At 36.3% G+C, this 19789-nt stretch overlaps 1 protein-coding gene across 1 annotated transcript in view; it reads left to right on the plus strand.

Annotated features, from left to right (window-relative positions):
• The first annotated feature begins 2691 nt into the window (after positions 1–2691).
• Positions 2692–19789, plus strand: part of LOC143672900 (uncharacterized) — a 57429-nt gene continuing 40331 nt past the window's right edge. The window contains 1 exon segment of the mRNA XM_077147352.1: positions 2692–2778. The gene's annotated coding sequence lies outside the window, so the exon portion shown is untranslated.

Below are 19789 nucleotides of genomic sequence, written 5' to 3' on the forward strand. Positions count from 1 at the left end.
AATAATCCCAAAGTTGTCAGGGCAGAAAGAATAGAAAACTTGGAGCAAACCATAAGTGTAGGGATAGGGTGCAAAAATGCAAATGCCTGGGTGGAATGGATCATATATCCAGCCCAGAGTCTAAACAAAAGCAACTGTTATGTGTGTGCAACACACCATCCCACTGCTCTTGTTGTGCCCTTTCCAAAGTGTATGGAGGAACCCAAAAGGAGTCCAAGTGCATGATACTTTTTCAGAATATTACTCCTGTCAAAAATTGAAGTATATTGTCCTTCCTTTTCCCTCTAATCAGGGAAGGAAAAGTCAAGGTAATACTGGCTTCTTGCCTCAGTTAAGGAAATCACTCTGCCTGTCTCTCTAGATGGGAAGAAGGGCTCCAGGTCCTTGGGAACATGGCCTAATGTATCCAAGCATGGGATGTGACTGAGGACAGTAATAGCAATTTCTCCAGGTTAACCACACCACAAGCAGGCCTTTGATGGTATTGTGAAAAGGGCATCATCCAACCTGTTTTTCCAAAGAAGGTGAGAAGGAACTGTGCTCTGGTGCAATTGGCCATCCTATTCACCCTGACATTTAAAAAGGAGGAGGATTGAGTTAATTTAAAAAGTATAGGGGCTCCAAGGGAAATCTCAAATGAGTTTAAGGTTAGAAATTAAGTAGCTGAAGAATTTAAATCATTCTTATTTTAGTGCTCACCATCAACAAAAATGTAGATTGTATTAATCAAATTAATTACTAAGTGTGCAATTGAAAGAAGATCAGAAGAGTTGTATGTTACTAGCCAAATGACATGGAAAAATAATATGGTCCCATACATGGTATGAGCTGAGAAGGAAGGAAATAGCTTTGTGGCCAGGGGTATTTATATATTTATCCCCAAGTAATTCAGCCCCAAATAGAACACTTAGCAAAGCTCTACAAGTCTGAGGGTCTTATCTAAAGAATTGACAAAAACTCCAGGCATAGATCACCCCCTCATTGTTTCTTAAAAAAACAGTCTAGGAAATGGAAAGGGGTGGCACTATCCATGTTAACTTCTTTAATCATCCTAGCTGGGATACTCATAACACTTGAATGTTTCATTATCCCATGTGCCTGAAGATTGGTTCAGAGACTCATTGAGGCTGCCTTAACCAAGCAAATGTCTGTCCAGTACAATTTCCTTAAAAAAGAAAATCCCTATAATGAAAAGTGTGAAAATGTTCTTATCAAATTTGAAGAAAGAATAAAATGTATAAACTAAAAAAGTTCTATAAGAAAGAGGGGGATTTTGTAAGAAAATTAAGTTTAGCTTTCACACAAGATGGTACAAAAAAGGGCTGCAGAACAACTCAAGGAGCAGGGAAGGAGAGCACCTCTGATGTAAGCCTAGAATTGGACCGAAAAAAGTAGAGAGAAGTTTAAATAAATAATGGCCAGGGACATTGAAATGTAAAGAGTAATAAAAAGCAGGAAACTTCTGCAGGAAATTTGGTTAGACTATCTGCATAGATTGTAACTTTTGGAATATCCAATCAGTGGAGAAATAGGAGAGGGGCCTGCATGCTAAGCTTAGGATATAAATACCTGTGACATTCTATTGTTTGGAGCACCAACCACCATTTTTTGGTGGGGCACCCATTCTTGCAAGATTGTGAAGAAATTGTTTTTCTTCACAATCAGGTGAATGCTTATTCTCTTTCAAGTATTGTGTACTTTCTAACACATGGGTCAGGTTCCAAGGAGTAAGTTGTGGAGGAGAGCCTTCAGTCAACCTTTCTTATGACTTAAGCAGCCACCTGCTAAACTTTTATGAGCCATGCAACTCTGTGTACCCTGGGCTGGGAACATGGGATTGGGCCTGCCATGCTTCCAGGTGTCAATGAGATAATGGGCAGGTCACCTAATTCGATGTCCAACAACTTTATCAACAAAACTGTGTATATCTCTTAACTGGACAGGGCAGAAAGTTGGTGCAATGGAGGTAGGAAGGACTCTGGCTAGGTGGGGCCAGCAGAGAGCCCCATGGGAGGTCACAGATACATTTTGTGACCTCCCAAAATCTATGTAAGTTACATAGATTGTAACTTATGCAGATAGTTTAACCAAATTTCCTGCAGAAGTTTCCTGCTTTTTATTACTCTTTACATTTCAATGACCCTGGCCATTATTTATTTAAACTTCTCTCTACTTTTCTCGGTCCAATTCTAGGCTTACATCAGAGGTGCTCTCCTTCCCTGCTCCTTGAGTTGTTCTGCAGCCCTTTTTTGTACCATCTTGTGTGAAAGCTAAACTTAATTTTCTTACAAATTCCCCCTCTTTCTTATAGAACTTTTTTAGTTTATACATTTTATTCTTTCTTCAAATTTGACAGGTGGGGGTGGGGGCAAATATGTGATGTGAACAAGAGTCAGGACATAGAGGGGACTCCAGAGCTCTTGCTCTTTCTTCAACTCCTTCTTTCTGAACCTTCAATATTGACTGTGCTGAAATGTTCACTTCACCCAGGCTCAGTCTCTGGACATTGAACAGTCTGAATACAGTTTCAGTTATTTAGTCATTGAGGGAGTAGGCACATTTTCACAATGAAGCAGAGCCCAAAACTTCCTGCGCTGTGGACCACCGGCCAGCAGAGGGAGCGCGAAAACACTTTTTCTGACCAAACCATGCCGGAAACACTTCCTGGCTCATTTCCTCCACTAGGCGCCCCAACCACAGGAAGAACAGGCAATTTCTTGCTGTGGGACCCACAGACCAGGCGCCCATAACTCGCGGAGTACTTGAGCCACGTGCAGTGTGAGTAAATAGCTTCTTGTTCATGCTGAGACTGAGCAAGGGATTTTTGCTGTTCTCTGAGGTTTATTTTTAAATAGCAAGCACAGAATCTTCATTTTATGCACTCTTTTCATGTAGTTCGTTTTCTACTTTCTTAACAAGAGGTTTGTTAGCAAAGCGTCTGCTCAATGGTGGTTTCGCCAGGTCAGAAACTGGGATTATTTTATGGAATCTACTCTTTCTAGTGACAATCCTAATAGAGATGCACAGAGAGGGGGAAATCATTCTAAAATACCGAAATTGATACGTAAAATATACCAGCCTTCCAGTGGAGTAGTTGAGGGACCAGTTGAGCCACATGTCAGAGTCCGAAGTGAAAGGGAAAATGGTATATGACTTTGTTATTTACTTTTTTAAAAAAATTTTTCCTGCAAAAATGATGTATTTGAAAAAATGTTGAAGAGTTTACAAGTAGGGTAATACAACTCGCAATATTAACGCTAAATGTTATTTACCCCAAATTCCATCATTCATAATACTTTTACTTTCATGGTTTTAATAAAAGCAAACTTATGAGTAAAGTTTTTGAAATATACTTTTAAAATTTTTCTGTTTTCAAATGCTACATTTTGCAATTTCTTTTGACTAAGTAATGATCTTAAGTTGCTTTTAAGTTTAGTTCAGTAAAATATTTTAGTTTTAGTGAGACTGATACCATACTATTTATAAAGGCAGATCGATAGAGGTGATAATTCCAAAGAATGAGAATGACTATATGTCCCTGAATTGTACACTTTAAATTGCTTATTCGTCATGTGAATTTACCAAATATGCAGACTTCAAGGGTGGATATGTTTGCCTTGAGTGAAATTCATGCATGAACAGAAATTAGATTTTGATACTCAAGACACTATTGTGATTTTCAATACCTAGTATTGCATACTGTTTAAATCTACTTAAGATGAAATTTGTGCCATACTTAAATTATCAGTCTATTGAAGAGCCATGTCAGAGTCTGTGTTTTGCTTGTTTGTTTGTTCTTGTTTTTTGTCATTCAGATGTGTTCACTGAATCTAAATATCTCCTGTAGAAAATTTAAACTCTGAATCTGTACTTAGTTTAATTTTGTATATTCCCTTGGAAAGATAAAATCAGTAAGTCTACAATCTCATCATTTTGTATATGCCTATTTCTTGTAAGTGTCACTATTTTAAAAGGTTATGAATCATTTGCAATATTTTTCTCTTTCTCTACTTTGAAATTTGAAAATATATTTGTGGCTAGTTAAATTTTTTTCTAATGATATACACTGAAGTTGGAATAGGTCTAAGAAGCATCCACCTATGTATATTGTTTGGATTTTTGTTCAGACTTACTAACTAATTTCTCTTGGTGCAGTATATCATCTCACACCAATAAGTCTCAAAAATGTTTGTAATCAACTTTTCATCAAGAATCAGTTCCCTGATTACATGTGTTACCCTCCCAGCTTGGCACATGTTCTAGTTTGCTAGCTGCAGGAATGCAACACACCAGAGAAGGATTGGCTTTTAATAAAAGGGGATTTATTTTGATGGTTCTTCAGAGGAAAGGCAGCTAACTTTCCACTGAGGTTCTTTCTTACGTGGAAGGCACAGGATGGTCTCTGCTGGTCTTCTCTCTAGGCCCCTGGGTTCCAACAACTTTCCCCAGGGTGACTTCTTTCTGCATCTCCAAAGGCCTCTGCTGAGCTGCGAGTGCTGAGATTAGGAATGCCGAGCTGCTAGGCTGTGCTGCTTGGCGCTCTCTCATTTAAACATCAGCCAGTTAAGTCAAACGTCACTCATTGCAACAGACACGCCTTCTAACTGACTGCAGATGTAATTAGCAACAGATGAGGTTCATGTACCATTGGTTTGTGTCCGCAGCAACAGAACTAGGTATGCTCACCTGGCCAAGTTGAAAACTGAATCTAACTAACACAGCACATAAAAAGTAGACCCTCACATTTGATAGCCTGTGGCACTTCTCCACCTTGAAAATCCCTGATGTGATCAAGTCACACCCTCATTCCCCTAATATCTCCAAAATTCACTAATATCTATCTAAAGAATGCAAAGGTGGGTATGTGTGTGAGGGTAGTTCAGTAGTTCTTGTCTGCATGCAGGAATCCTGGGTTTGATTCTTGGTCCTTGCACTTCCCAAATAAACAAACAAGCAAGCAAACAAATGGGAAACCAAACCAAACAAAAAAGTTCAACAAATGGTGCTGCTATAAAGGGATACTCACGTGGGAAAAGAATGAAATGTGACCCCTACCATACTGCATACAAAAATTAAAAAAAGACGACTGAAGTGGAAAGAGATAGATAATCCTGAGAAGCACACATACATAGAAAGGCAAAAAAAAACAAGTGCAGAAATGTAACTAAAATCTGATCCACCTCCTGAAAGTCTAGTGAGCAAAATAATTTTGGAGTAGCACATCCCTGGTTTGGAGAATGGATTTATATAATATACAGTTTTCTCCATGTCTTTCAACGTGGGTTAAAATACAGTCAATATCCAAAATATGCAGTAGGGGAAGGACTTTTTGTGTGAAACTGAAACGCAAACACCTCACTATTTCCACAGAGTGCAAATCATCCAGGACACCAATGACATGCTGCGATTATTATAATAATGACGCATTCATATGTAATAACATCCAAACTCTTAAAAGGCTGATTGCTTCAAAAATTTGGATGAGTTGCATTTAGGTACATTTGAGTACTTTAGTGTCATGAGAGTGAAATGAATGTTTTATTTTTATTTCACAAAATTGCATAATCTTTTATTTTCATATCTGTATTATATAGGAAGAGAAATTAAACTGTTTTCTTTTTTTGAGATGTTTTGCAACTCAGGCATTATGGAATGAAACATAATTACATATTTTATAATAGAAAGTCCACACTCAATATGAAGAAAGGAATAAGAGCCCAAGCATCTGCTCTGGAGAAAAAATAAATGTAGGCTACTGATGACTTTTTTAAAAATAATCTTGAAATCTACCATGTAGAACATTTGATTTTGTAAACATTTCCTTTTCTTTTTCTTACTAATGTCATTATTATTCAATATTGTATTGCTTCTGGTAAAGAAATGTATTAAGACTAAAAACTTTATATAATTAATATGTATTGGTTGTTTTTGCCAATAGTATGTTTGCAGACATAGAAAGCACAAACTTCTAGAGCTTAAAAGCAAAATGAAAATTAATCAGACAATTGGGTAAAATGGCTACATGCAAAAATAATAATAGTTTTTTTTTTCCAAATTAACAATACACTGGAGAACAACTAGCAACAACTAGAAATGGAAGTTTAAGGAAATAGTCTATTCAAAACAGCAACATAAACAATAAAATAAATTTAACAAGAAAAGTCCCATGTGAAGAAAACCATAAAATACTTGAAGAAAACAAACAGCATTCTGAAAGAATGAAAATACATACCATGTTCTCAAAAGTCATGTGACATTGATACTCATTCTCCCAAAAAGGAGTTTATAAAGGGAATGATTTCCAATTAAGGACCTAATAGGGTTTTGGGAGATGTTGGGAGATGGACATGGGTGATTTTAAAGTAATTTATTTTGAAATAATATTAAATGATATAAAAAATTGCAAGAGTGGGTACAAAGATTTACTGATCCCATTACAAAGTTTCTCCAGCTGTTAGGATTTAACTATATTTGATCATGAACAAACATTTCATAAATATACTCCATTGTATTTATTGGCAAAACAAAGGCATATTCCTAAAAAACTTCAAGTCAGAAATCAACTTTGATTCAAGGCTATAAACTCACTTACAGACACCTTCAATTTTTTTTATTAATTAATGGAAAAAAAGAAATTAACCTAACATTTAGAAATCATACCATTCTACATATGCAATCAGTAATTCTTAACATCATCACATAGATGCATGAGCATCGTTTCTTGGTATATTTGCATCGGTTTAGAAGAACTAGCAACACAACAGAAAAAGATATAGAATGTTAATATAGAGAAAAAAATGAAAGTAATAATAGTAAAAAAAAAAACAAAAACCTATAGCTCAGATGCAGCTTCATTCGGTGTTTTAACATGATTACTTTACAATTAGGTATTATTGTGCTGTCCATTTTTGAGTTTTTGTATCTAGTCCTGTTGCACAGTCTGTATCCCTTCAGCTCCAATTGGCCATTATCTTACCCTGTTTCTAACTCCTGCTGAACTCTGTTACCAATGACATATTCCAAGTTTATTCTTGAATGTCGGTTCACATCAGTGGGGCAATACAGTATTTGTCCTTTAGTTTTTGGCTAGACTCACTCAGCATAATGTTCTGTAGGTCCATCCATGTTATTACATGCTTCATAAGTTTATCCTGTCTTAAAGCTGCATAATATTCCATCGTATGTATATACCACAGTTTGTTTATTCACTCGTCTGTTGATGGACATTTTGGCTGTTTCCATCTCTTTGCAATTGTAAATAACGCTGCTATAAACATTGGTGTGCAAATGTCCGTTTGTGTCTTTGCCCTTAAGTCCTTTGAGTAGATACCCAGCAATGGTATTGCTGGGTCGTATGACAATTCTATATTCAGCTTTTTGAGGAACCGCCAAACTGCCTTCCACAGTGGTTGCACCATTTGACATTCCCACCAACAGTGGATAAGTGTGCCTCTTTCTCCACATTCTCTCCAGCACTTGTCATTTTCTGTTTTGTTGATAATGGCCATTCTGGTGGGTGTGAGATGATATCTCATTGTGGTTTTGATTTGCATTTCTCTAATGGCCAGGGACATTGAGCATCTCTTCATGTGCCTTTTGGCCATTTGTATTTCTTCTTCTGAGAGGTGTCTGTTCAAGTCTTATTCCCATTTTGTAATTGGGTTGGCTGTCTTTTTGTTGTTGAGTTGAACAATCTCTTAATAAATTCTGGATACTAGACCTTTATCTGATATGTCATTTCCAAATATTGTCTCCCATTGTGTAGGCTGTCTTTCTACTTTCTTGATGAAGTTCTTTGGTGCACAAAAGTGTTTAATTTTGAGGAGCTCCCATTTATTTATTTCCTTCTTCAGTGCTCTTGCTTTAGGTGTAAGGTCCATAAAACTGCCTCCAATTGTAAGTTTTATAAGATATCTCCCAACATTTTCCTCTAAGTGTTTTATGGTCTTAGACCTAATGTTTAGATCTTTGATCCATTTTGAGTTAACTTTTGTATAGGGTGTGAGATATGGGTCTTCTTTCATTCTTTTGCATATGGATATGCAGTTCTCTAGGCACCATTTATTGAAGAGACTGTCCTGTCCCAGGTGAGTTGGCTTGACTGCCTTATCAAAGATCAAATGTCCATAGATGAGAGGGTCTATATCTGAGCACTCTATTCGATTCCATTGGTCGATATATCTATCTTTATGCCAATACCATGCTGTTTTGACCACTGTGGCTTCATAATATGCCTTAAAGTCAGGCAGTGCAAGACCTCCAGCTTCGTTTTTTATCCTCAAGATGTTTTTAGCAATTCGGGGCACCCTGCCCTTCCAGATAAATTTGCTTATTGGTTTTTCTATTTCTGAAAAATAAGTTGTTGGGATTTTGATTCGTATTGCATTGAATCTGTAAATCAATTTAGGTAGGATTGACATCTTAACTATATTTAGTCTTCCAATCCATGAACACGGTATGCCCTTCCATCTGTTTAGGTCTTCTGTGATTCTTTTAACAGTTTTTTGTAGTTTTCTTTATATAGGTTTTTTGTCTCTTTAGTTAAATTTATTCCTTGGTATTTTATTCTTTTAGTTGCAATTGTAAATGGGATTCGTTTCTTGATTTCCCCCCAGCTTGTTCATTACTAGTGTATAGAAATGCTACAGATTTCTGAATGTTGATCTTGTAACCTGCTACTTTGCTGTACTCATTTATTAGCTCTAGTATTTTTGTTGTGGATTTTTCTGGGTTTTCGATGTATAGTATCATATCATCTGCAAACAGTGATAGTTTTACTTCTTCCTTTCCAATTTTGATGCCTTTTATTTCTTTTTCTTGTCTAATTGCTCTGGCTAGAACCTCCAACACAATGTTGAATAGTAGTGGTGATAGTGGACATCCTTGTCTTGTTCCTGATTAGGGGGAAAGTTTTCAATTTTTCCCCATTGAGGATGATATTAGCTGTGGTTTTTTCATATATTCCCTCTATCATTTTAAGGAAGTTCCCTTGTATTCCTATCTTTTGAAGTGTTTTCAACAGGAAAGGATGTTGAATCTTGTCAAATGCCTTCTCTGCATCAATTGAGATGATCATGCGATTTTTCTGCTTTGATTTGTTGATATGATGTATTACATTAATTGATTTTCTTCTGTTGAACCATCCTTGCATACCTGGGATGAATCCTACTTGGACATGATGTATAATTCTTTTAATGTGTTGTTGGATACGATTTGCTAGAATTTTATTGAGGATTTTTGCATCTATGTTCATTAGAGAGATTGGTCTGTAGTTTTCCTTTTTTGTAATATCTTTACCTGGTTTTGGTATGAGGGTGATGTTGGCTTCATAGAATGAATTAGATAGTTTTCCCACCACTTCGATTTTTTTGAAGAGTTTGAGGAGAGTTGGTACTAATTCTTTCTGGAATGTTTGATAGAATTCACATGTGAAGCCGTCTGATCCTAGACTTTTCTTTTTAGGAAGCTTTTGAATGACTGATTCGATTTCTTTACTTGTGATTGGTTTGTTGAGGTCATCTATTCTTCTTGAGTCAAAGTTGGTTGTTCATGTCTTTCCAGGAACCCGTCCATTTCCTCTAATTGTTGTATTTATTAGCGTAAAGTTGTTCATAGTATCCTGTTATTACCTCCTTTATTTCTGTGAGGTCAGTAGTTATGTCTCCTCTTCCATTTCTGATCTTATTTATTTGCATCCTCTCTCTTCTTCTTTTTGTCAATCTTGCTAAGGGCCCATCAATCTTATTGATTTTCTCATAGAACCAACTTCTGGTCTTATTGATTTTCTCTATTGTTTTCATGTTTTCAATTTCATTTATTTCTGCTCTAATCTTTGTTATTTCTTTCCTTTTGCTTGCTTTGGGATTAGTTTGCTGTTCTTTCTCCAGTTCTTCCAAGTGGACAGTTAATTCCTGCATTTTTGCCTTTTCTTCTTTTCTGATATAGGTATTTAGGGCAATAAATTTCCCTCTTAGCACTGCCTTTTCTGTGTCCCATAAGTTTTGATATGTTGTGTTTTCATTTTCATTTGCCTCGAGGTATTTACTAATTTCTCTTGCAATTTCTTCTTTGAACCACTTGTTGTTTAAGAGTGTGTTGTTGAGCCCCCACGTATTTGGAATTTTTGGCACTCCGCCTATTATTGATTTCCAACTTCATTCCTTTATGATCCCAGAAAGTGTTGTGTAGGATTTCAATCTTTTTAAATTTGTTAAGACTTGCTTTGTGACCCAGCATATGGTCTATCTTTGAGAATGATCCATGAGCACTTGAGAAAAAGGTGTATCCTGCTGTTGTGGTATGTAATGTCCTATAAATGTTTGTTAAGTCTAGCTCATTTATAGTAATACTCAAATTCTCTATTTCTTTATTGATCCTCTCTCTAGATGTTCTGTCCATTGATGAGAGTGATGAATTGAAGTCTCCAAGTATTATGGTATATGTGTCTATTTCCCTTTTCAGTGTTTGCAGTGTATTCCTCACATATTTTGGGGCATTCTGGTTTGGTGCATAAATATTTATGATTGTTATGTCTTCTTGTTTAATTGTTCCTTTTTTAGTAGATAGTGTCCTTCCTTTTCTCTTTTAACTGTTTTACATTTGAAGTCTAATTTGTTGGATATTAGTCTAGCTACTCCTGTTATTTTCTGGTTGTTATTTGCATGAAATATCTTTTCCCAACCTTTCACTTTCAACCTATGTTTATGTTTGGGTCTAAGATGTGTTTCCTGTAGACAGCATATAGAAGGATCCTGTTTTTTAATCCATTCTGCCAGTCTATGCCTTTTGATTGGGGAATTCAGTTCATTAACATTTAGTGTTATTACTGTTTGGATAATATTTTCCTCTAACATTTTGTCTTTTGTATTATATTTATCATTTCTGATTTTCCTTCTTTCTACACTCTTCTCCATACCTCTCTCTTCTGTCTTTTCTTATCTGACTCTAGTGTTCCCTTTAGTATTTCTTGCAGAGCTGGTCTCTTGGTCACAAATTCTCTCAGTGACTTTTTGTCTGAGAATGTTTTAATTTCTCCCTCATTTTTGAATGACAATTTTGCTGGATATAGGAGTCTTGGTTGGCAGTTTTTCTGTTTTAGTAATTTAAATATATCATCCCACTGTCTTCTAGCTTCCATAGTTTCTGCTGAGAAATCTACACATAGTCTAATTGGGTTTCCCTTGTATGTGATGGATTGCTTTTCTCTTGCTGCTTTCAAGATCCTCTCTTTCTCTTTGACCTCTGACATTCTAACTAGGAAGTGTCTTGGAGAATGCCTATTTGGGTCTATTCTCTTTGGGGTGCACTGCACTTCTTGGATCTGTAATTTTAGGTCTTTCATAAGAGTTGGGAAATTTTCAGTGACAATTTCTTCCATTAGTTTTTCTCCTCCTTTTCCCTTCTCTTCTCCTTCTTGGACACCCACAACACATATCTTTGTGTGGTTCATATTGTCCTTCAGTTCTCTGATCCCCTGTTCAAATTTTTTCATTCTTTTTCTTATAGTTTCTATTTCTTTTTGGAATTCAGATGTTCCATCCTCCAAATCACTAATTCTTTCTTCTGTCTCTTTAAATCTATCATTGTAGGTATCCATTATTTTTTCCATCTTTTCTACACTATCCTTCACTTCCATAAGTTCTGTGATTTGTTTTTTCAGTTTTTCTATTTCTTCTTTTTGTTCAGCCCATGTCTTCTTCATGTCCTCCCTCAATTTATTGATTTCGTTTTTGAAGAGGTTTTCCATTTCTGCTAGTATATTCAGCATTAGTTGTCTCAGCTCCTGGATCTCATTTGAACTATTGGTTTGTTCCTTTGACTGGGCCATATTTTCAATTTTCTGAGCGTGATCCATTATCTTCTGCTGGTGTCTGGGCATTTAGTCAGATTTCCGTGGGTGTTGGACCCAACAGGTTGAAAGATTTTTCTGTGAAATCTCTGGGTTCTGTTTTTCTTATCCTGCCCAGTAGGTGGCGCTCGTGGCACACGTTTTTCTGTGGGTCCCACCAGTAAAAGGTGCTGTGGGTCCTTTAACTTTGGAAAACTCTCGCCGTGGGGGAGGTTTGCCAGCTGCAGCGGCTTGGAAGAGTGCCAGCTGGCCCAGGGGTCCGAATGCGGGGAGGGTCACCGGCCACCGCAGGCCAGGAGAGTGCCCGTCCGAATTTCCTAGTCACCCTGGGGTGCCAAGCCTGGTGGGAGGGCACCAGCCGCCGTGGCCTGGAAGAGTGCACCGTTCCCAGACGGACCGGGGTGTCATGTGTTTGGAAGGGACCCCCCCGGTCACCGTTCTCCACGGCCTTGGGATTTCCGATCCAATTCTCTCAGTTGGTCCGCTGGGCTGCATGTGGTGGGGGCACCAGCCACCATGGCTTGAGGGGACCGCCTGTCCAATTCTGCCAGCTGGCCCAGGAAGGAGGAGTGGAGGGACTCCAGCCACTTCCCACCTCGCCCGGGGTAGCCCGCACCCCTCGGCGATCTCAATGGAGTGGGTTCTCTCAGCCAGTCAGCCATTCCAGGATGGGGTACGCTGTCTTTTTGATCTCTGTTGTGGCTCCGGGGGCTGTTCTGTATCATTTCTACTCCCCTAGTAGCTGTTCTGGAGGAGTAAAGGTGAGGATGGCAAGGCTGTCGAGGACAGTGGCGGAGGAGCCGGTGAAGGTGGAAGAGGGCACAGTGGTGGTTGGAGAGCCACTGGAGTAGAAGGAGAAAGGGAAGGATAACATGGTGGATGGAGAGCCACCAGAGCAGAAGGGGAAAGAGAAGGGCAAGATGGTGGCGGGAGCGCCGGCAGAGAAGGGGAAAGAGGAGGGCTAGATGGCGGTGGGAGTGCCGGTGGAGAAGGGGAAAGAGGAGGGCAAGATGGCGGCGGGCATGCTGCCAGAGCAGAAGGGGAAAGAGAAGGGCAAGATGGTGGTGGGAGCGCCGGCAGAGAAGGGAGAAGAGGAGGGCTAGATAGTGGCGGGAGCACTGGCAGAGAAGGGGGAAGAGGAGGGCTAGATGGTGGTGGGAGTGCTGGCAGAGAAGGGGGAAGAGGAGGGCTAGATGGTGGTGGGAGCACCGGCGGAGAAGCGACACCTTCAATTTTTATCCTTCGCTCCACCCTTCTCAAACTCTCTAAAAATATCTATTTTTTCCAATTAATTTCAATATGGAACTCCTCCTGAGGTTCTTTTATTTTTACATCTTTGACAAATTTAAGGAGCACATATGACCCAGCCTTCATCTGCTCAGTGTTCCCTTTTGAGTTTTAGGCCCAATATTCCCAGTAGAAACCCAGCTTGAAGCTATGATTTACTTACTTCATTCAATCAAGCATGATCAGAGATCCACTTTCCTCACACATCAGTGATGTGACTTTTATAACCTGTTAAAATTTCTTAAAGTTCTTCCATATGCAAAAACATGCTTTCCCTTTGTATTATAATGTCATTTTATGAAGGCATATTTTGAGATTATATCAATACTGTGGTCTCCATTCATCCTCCACTCACAATCCTTTCAACCCAGTCAACCACCCTCCAATGGTTGCCATCTGGTCATACTTTCCATTTCCAACAGTGATCTATATTTCATTTGGCTTTCTGCCTTACAAAGGGTTTGCTTGCTCACTGGCTATGTTACAGCACTCAAACATCATGCATCTTATTTTATTCAATGTATTCTCATCTGTTATTTATTTAATGCTTAAATTGTACCAGATTGCACTAGTGGGATCTGCAAGATGATTCAAGTGGGGCCTCAAGTATGTCACATTTTCTTAGTCAAGGTGAGATGCAAGAAGAGAGAATCAAATTATACTTGATTTCAATTTCCATGTTGCATCCTATGATACAGGTCTTATTTCTTTCATTAAGGTTTGTAGGCATCCATCTTTGAATATTTAAAATTCACCAGTGCCATTCTAAATTTTCTCTTAATGTACCCCTTTAGTCCTAATGTCAATGTATCCTAAACCTAAAGGGCTCGCTTGGACACAGATATCTCATCATGCCATTTTTCTTTAAATTTGTCAATGCATGCCCTGTTCTTAGAACAAGGACTATAGGGCTTACAATTGTCCTCAGACCCTGAATTCTTTTCTCTGTCACTCTTTGCCATCCAGTCTACCCCAATTGTCTGCAGTCCATTCCACTCTCAATTTCTGCAAAGAACAGTCTGTTGTTACTGAGATTTTGTGCATTTTCTCATTGAACTAGTTTGTATACCAGGCAAATTTTCTAGGACTTTGCCCAGCTCAATACTTTAAATTTCACCCAAAGCACATCTGTTCTTTCCAAGAAGATTGTCCCATCCCAAAAATTATGTCCTTTGATACTATGTACATAATTAATATTGACATTTTTTAACTTTAAATTATCCTTTGTAAACTAAAATTAAACACCACAGGACAGACAATTGACTGTTTTGTTTTCCTATATATTTGCATTGACCAACATAGCTTTGACTCAAAGAGATTATTAATTCCTTTAAAAATGTTGCATAATAACTAAACTAGAAAGACAAAAGGCAACATGAAATTATGGATAACATAAAAAGTAGAATACATGATTACATAAAATAACTGCTTTTCAAAAATATGCACTTTTTTAAATAAGTGAATTTTTAAGAATAAATATTATAAAGTGAACAAGGTGGGTTTCTAGGAATTGGTCTTCTTGACAAAGATGTCTAATCTGTTGGGGCAGAAATATTTGTAGTGTTTTCTTAAAACCCATTTTATTTCTGTGAGGTTATTAGAAATGAAACCACTTTTGTTGCTAACTTTAATGAATTGTTTCTTCTCTCTTTTATTCTTTATGTAGCTATCACATTTTCAAATTTATTGATCTTTTCAAAGCCCAACTTTTAGTTGTATTGATTCTGTTGTTTTTCAGTTCTCTAATTTATCTGTGATCTAATCTTTATTTCCTTCCTTCTATCAGATTTGGGTTTAGTTTGCTCTTCTTTTACTATTTCCTTAAGTTGTAAATTCTGGTATTAATTTAAAATTGTTATTCTTTTTAAATACAGTTTTTTTTGCATGGGCAGGCACCACAAATTGAACTGAGGGCTCCAGCATGATAGGTGAAAACTTTGCCATTGTGCCACTATTCCCACCTTAAATACAGGTGTTTATGGGTGAATTTCTCTATTAGCAAGATTTTCAGTGCATCCTATAAGTTATGTTGTGTATTCAATTTTGTATATCTCTAAGTGTTTTCTAATATTCCTCATGATTTCATCTGTGGCCCTTTGTTTGAACATGTCGTTCAATTTCCACAAATTTGTGGAACTTCCCACTTTCCCTTTTTTATCAATTTCTTATGTCATTTCACTCAGTCAAAGAAGTTACTTATGTTTCCAGTGTTTTTTATATAAGTTATAGGGTAACATATGATCTATTCTGTGAATGTTCCACATGAACTTCAGAAGAACGTATATTCTGCTGGAACTAGTTGAATTATAGTGTTGTTTAAGTCCTTTATTTCCTTATCAATCATCTGTCTAGTTTTTCTATTCATTTGTGAAATGGAAAATTGAGCTGTCCATCTATTATAATAGAACTATCTATCATAATAGAGAGTTATATGTCCATCCAAATAGGCACATATTTATTTTTTCCTCCATATATTTTGGTGCTCTGCTGTTCCTTACATATAAGTTTGCAATTTTTTCATGTTCTTGAGAGGTTGACACTTTCATATATATACAAAATATTGTTTTTTGTTTTTTATATCTATGGTTGTTTTAATTTTTATCTTTTATTCTGGTGTACCTATTTAATTTCTAGGTATTACTTGCATGTAGTATCTCATTACTGTTCTCCATTCCTTCATTTTCAACCTCTCTGTCCTTTGTATCTAAAGTTGTTCTCTTACAGGCAATAGATGGTTGCACCAAGCTCTGTTCTAAGTAAATAATTTCTTTAAATGAAAATTTATTAAGATAAATGAGAATAGAGCATGGCATAGTGGATAAAATTATTACAATGAAAGTCATAAAACTTACATTTTAATTGATTTCTATGTGTATTTTTTATTATTAAATCCTCCATTATTTTGTAGTGTACCTTTTTAATTCCCTTCTCGTTTCACTTTTTCCTTTAATGTTACTGAAATAATTTCTAAATTACAGGGTATTCTAGTTGGCTAGCTGCCAGAATGCAATATACCAGAAACAGAATGACATTTAGAAAGGGGAATTTAATAAGTTGCAATTTTACAGTTCTAAGGTCCTGAAAATGTTCCAATTAAAGCAAGTCTATAAAATGTCCAAATGAAGGCACAAGAGGTTACATTCACTTAAGAAAGGCCTATGAAGTTCAGGGTTTCTCTCAACTGGAAAGGGGCATGGTGATTATGGCAATGCTGCTTGCTTTCTCTCCAGGCTTCTTGTTTCACGAAGCTCTCTTGGGGGCATTTTCCTTTTTCATCTCCAAATGTCTCTGGCTTATGGTTCTTTTGTGGTTCTGTGGCTCTCTCCTTGTTCTCCACTTTTCTCAAAATGTTTTCTCTTTTAAAGAATTCTGGTAAACTAATCAGGACCTTCGTGGAATGGATAGAGCCACATCTCTATGGAGATAAGTTCCCAGCATACAGTGCTGGATAGGGCTTAAAGAAATAGCTGTCTCCACAAGATTGGGTTAGGATTGAAGCATGGATTTTTGACAGTACATAAATCCTTTAAAATTGGCACACAGGGCAAATGCAAAAAATAAAGAATATCAAAACACAACCCTGCCCCTATATCCTGATTTAGTATTTTTTATATTTTGCCACATTTGCCATTCCTTCTTTCTTCCTTTATGTGTTTCTCCTTCCTAAACATTTCAGTGTATCCTGGATACACCATTTTCGTTGCACACAATACTTCTATGTAAATATTCTTAGAACTAAGATAATCACTAATGGAACTGCCTTATATAGAGTTAACAAGTTATAGACATTAATACTGTTACAGGGCATATGTCCAACAAGGTCTTTTCAAGTCTTTTCTCCAATATTAGATTCATCTTGGGATAAGAAAAGAGACAGTATTACATGTATGCTGTATATATGTTTCCACAGTTTTAAAAAAAAGAGCAACAAAAGAGAAAAAGACAGTTTTTGTATTCTGGAAACATATATACAGCATGAATGTTACCACCTCAAACACTCCTAAGAATAACATTCACTGAGATTAGTTACATGGACAATGTTAGACTATGCTCACCACCATTCATTTCCAGAACCTTTCCTTTACCCTAAACAGAAATTCTGTAGCCATTGTGCATCAATTCACTATTGCCTATTTATCTTGCACCAGATAAGCTCTAATCTATTTTCTGTCTCTGAACTTGCTTATTTCAGTTATTCAAATGAGTGAAATCATACAATATGTCTGTGTGTGCCAGACATTTCATTCATTGTGATGTCTTCTAGTTCATTCATGGTAGCATGTGTCAGAACTTCATTCTACAACTAAATAATATTCCATTCTATGTTTATATAACACATTTTATCTCCTCTGTTGATGCATACTTGGGTTGCTTCCACATTTTAGATGTAATAAAAATGTTTCTATAAGTATTGCTCTACAATTATACATTTGAGCTTCCTGTTCTTTGGGGAATATATCTTTAAGTAGAATGCCAGGTCAGATGTTAGTTGTATGTTTAACTATTTGAGAAATCTCCAAACTCTTTCACACAGTGGTTGCATCATTTTATAATACCACCAGAAATGTACAAGGTTTTTTAATTCACTGCACCTTGTATTTATTTTTAATAGTAACCATTTTCATGAGTGTGAAATTCATATATCATTGTGATCTATTTAAAATTTGGTCTTGTGGTACCAATTAAACTACTCAGTTTCTCATTTAATCACTTTCAAATGGACATTTCAGTTGGATCAATTACATTCATGACATTGTGCTACTATCACCAATGTCTGTTATCCCACTTCTTCATCACCTCAACCAGAAACTTTTTACTCATCAAACAATAATTCCTTTTCCCTCTGTACACATCTAGACTTTGGTAACAACATAATTTTGTAACACAGCAGCCATTGGTCACTATGAAGTTTCCTTCTTTCAGTTATTTTGTATAAACAAGTTCATACAATATTTGTCATTTTGTGTCTGGCTTATTTTACACAACATGTATTCATGATTCATGCATGTTATAGCATGTATCAGATCTTCATACACTTTTACAGCTGAATAATATTTCATGTATGTATACCACTTTTTAAAACAGTTTTTATTCACACACTGTACAATTGATTTTAAGTGTACAATCAAAGTCTCTTTGTATAATCACATAGTTATGCATTCATCATCACTTTTAATATGAGAACATTCTCACTTCTTCCAAAAGAAATACCATACCCTTTATATCCTATTATTGACAGCTAGCTTTGGTATGGTGACTTTGTTATAATTAATGAAAGAATATTACAGCATTACTGTTAACTACAGACCTTAGTTTGTAAGAGAATATTAATTTTATTTTGAATTAATTTTCTATTTTTATTTTTTAATTTTTAATTTTACAGTATAACATATATACAAAGCAAAGAAAGACAAAAGCAATAGTTTTCAAAGCATTTGTCAACAAGTGGTTACAGGACAGATCTCAGAGTTTGTCTCGGGCTACCATATCACCATTTCAGATTTTCTCTTCTAGCTGCTCCAAAACATTGGTATACCACTTTTTGTTTACTCATTCATCTATTAATGGACATAGGTTGCTTCCACGTTTTATCTCCTTTGAACAATGCTGCTGTAACCACTGGTATACAATATTATCAATATCTCTAACTTTTGAGTTTATACCATGAAGTTGGATTGTTAGGTTATATGGGAATTCCATCTTCAACTTTCTGTAGAACTGCCAAACTGCTCTCCATAGTGACTATACCATTTTACAGTGCCAGTAACAATAATATCAGGATCCCTATTTCTCTGTATCTTCATCAAAATTTGTTATTCTTGACTTGGTTGGAAATAGCTATGTAGAGGATGGAAAGTGGTATTTCATTTTGCTTTTGATTTGCATTTCTCTGATAACCTATGGTGTTGAATATTTTTTCATTTACTATTGGCTATTTGTATTTTCTTTGGAGAAATTCTACTTAAATCAGTAATGAATCTATACTGTCCTAGGTGTTGCTGCATTGGGAAGTTTTCAATAACTGATGTAATACTTAATTATTCTTGGTCTTTTTGAGGTTGTATTTCTTATTGAGTCAGTTTAATCAATTTGTGTGTCTCTGGGAATTTGTCCATTTCATGTGCTATCTAATTTATTAGCATACAGTCATTCTTAATATCCTCTTACAATCTCTTTTATTTCATTATTTCCCCTTTCAGTTCAAATGATTTTTGTTTTTTGTGTCCTCTCTTTTTGTTTCTTTATCAGTCTCTCTAATCTTTGTCATGAGTCTGAGTATTTTGTATTTTCCTTTTCATTCATCTTAAGATTTTCCAAATTTTCTGGTGATTTTTTTCTTTGCCACATTGGTTTCTTATGAGTCATTGTTTAATTTCCACATATTTGTAAATTTTCATATTCTCTTGTTACTGATAAGTAGATTAATTTCATTTTGTTTGGGTAAGCTCCTTTATATGATTTCAATCTTCTAAAATTTGTTTAAACTTGTATTCCAATGTGTTTTTGATATAATCTACAGTCTGTCCTAGGGAATGATCTTTCTTCACTTCAGAAAAATATTTACTCTGTTGTTTTTGAACATATTTGTGTAACCTATTTCTCATACTCTCCCTCTCTATTTATGTTATATACGACTATATATGTCTGTTGCAT

Source organism: Tamandua tetradactyla (assembly GCF_023851605.1).
Source record: "Tamandua tetradactyla isolate mTamTet1 chromosome 22 unlocalized genomic scaffold, mTamTet1.pri SUPER_22_unloc_1, whole genome shotgun sequence".
NCBI lineage: Eukaryota > Metazoa > Chordata > Mammalia > Pilosa > Myrmecophagidae > Tamandua > Tamandua tetradactyla.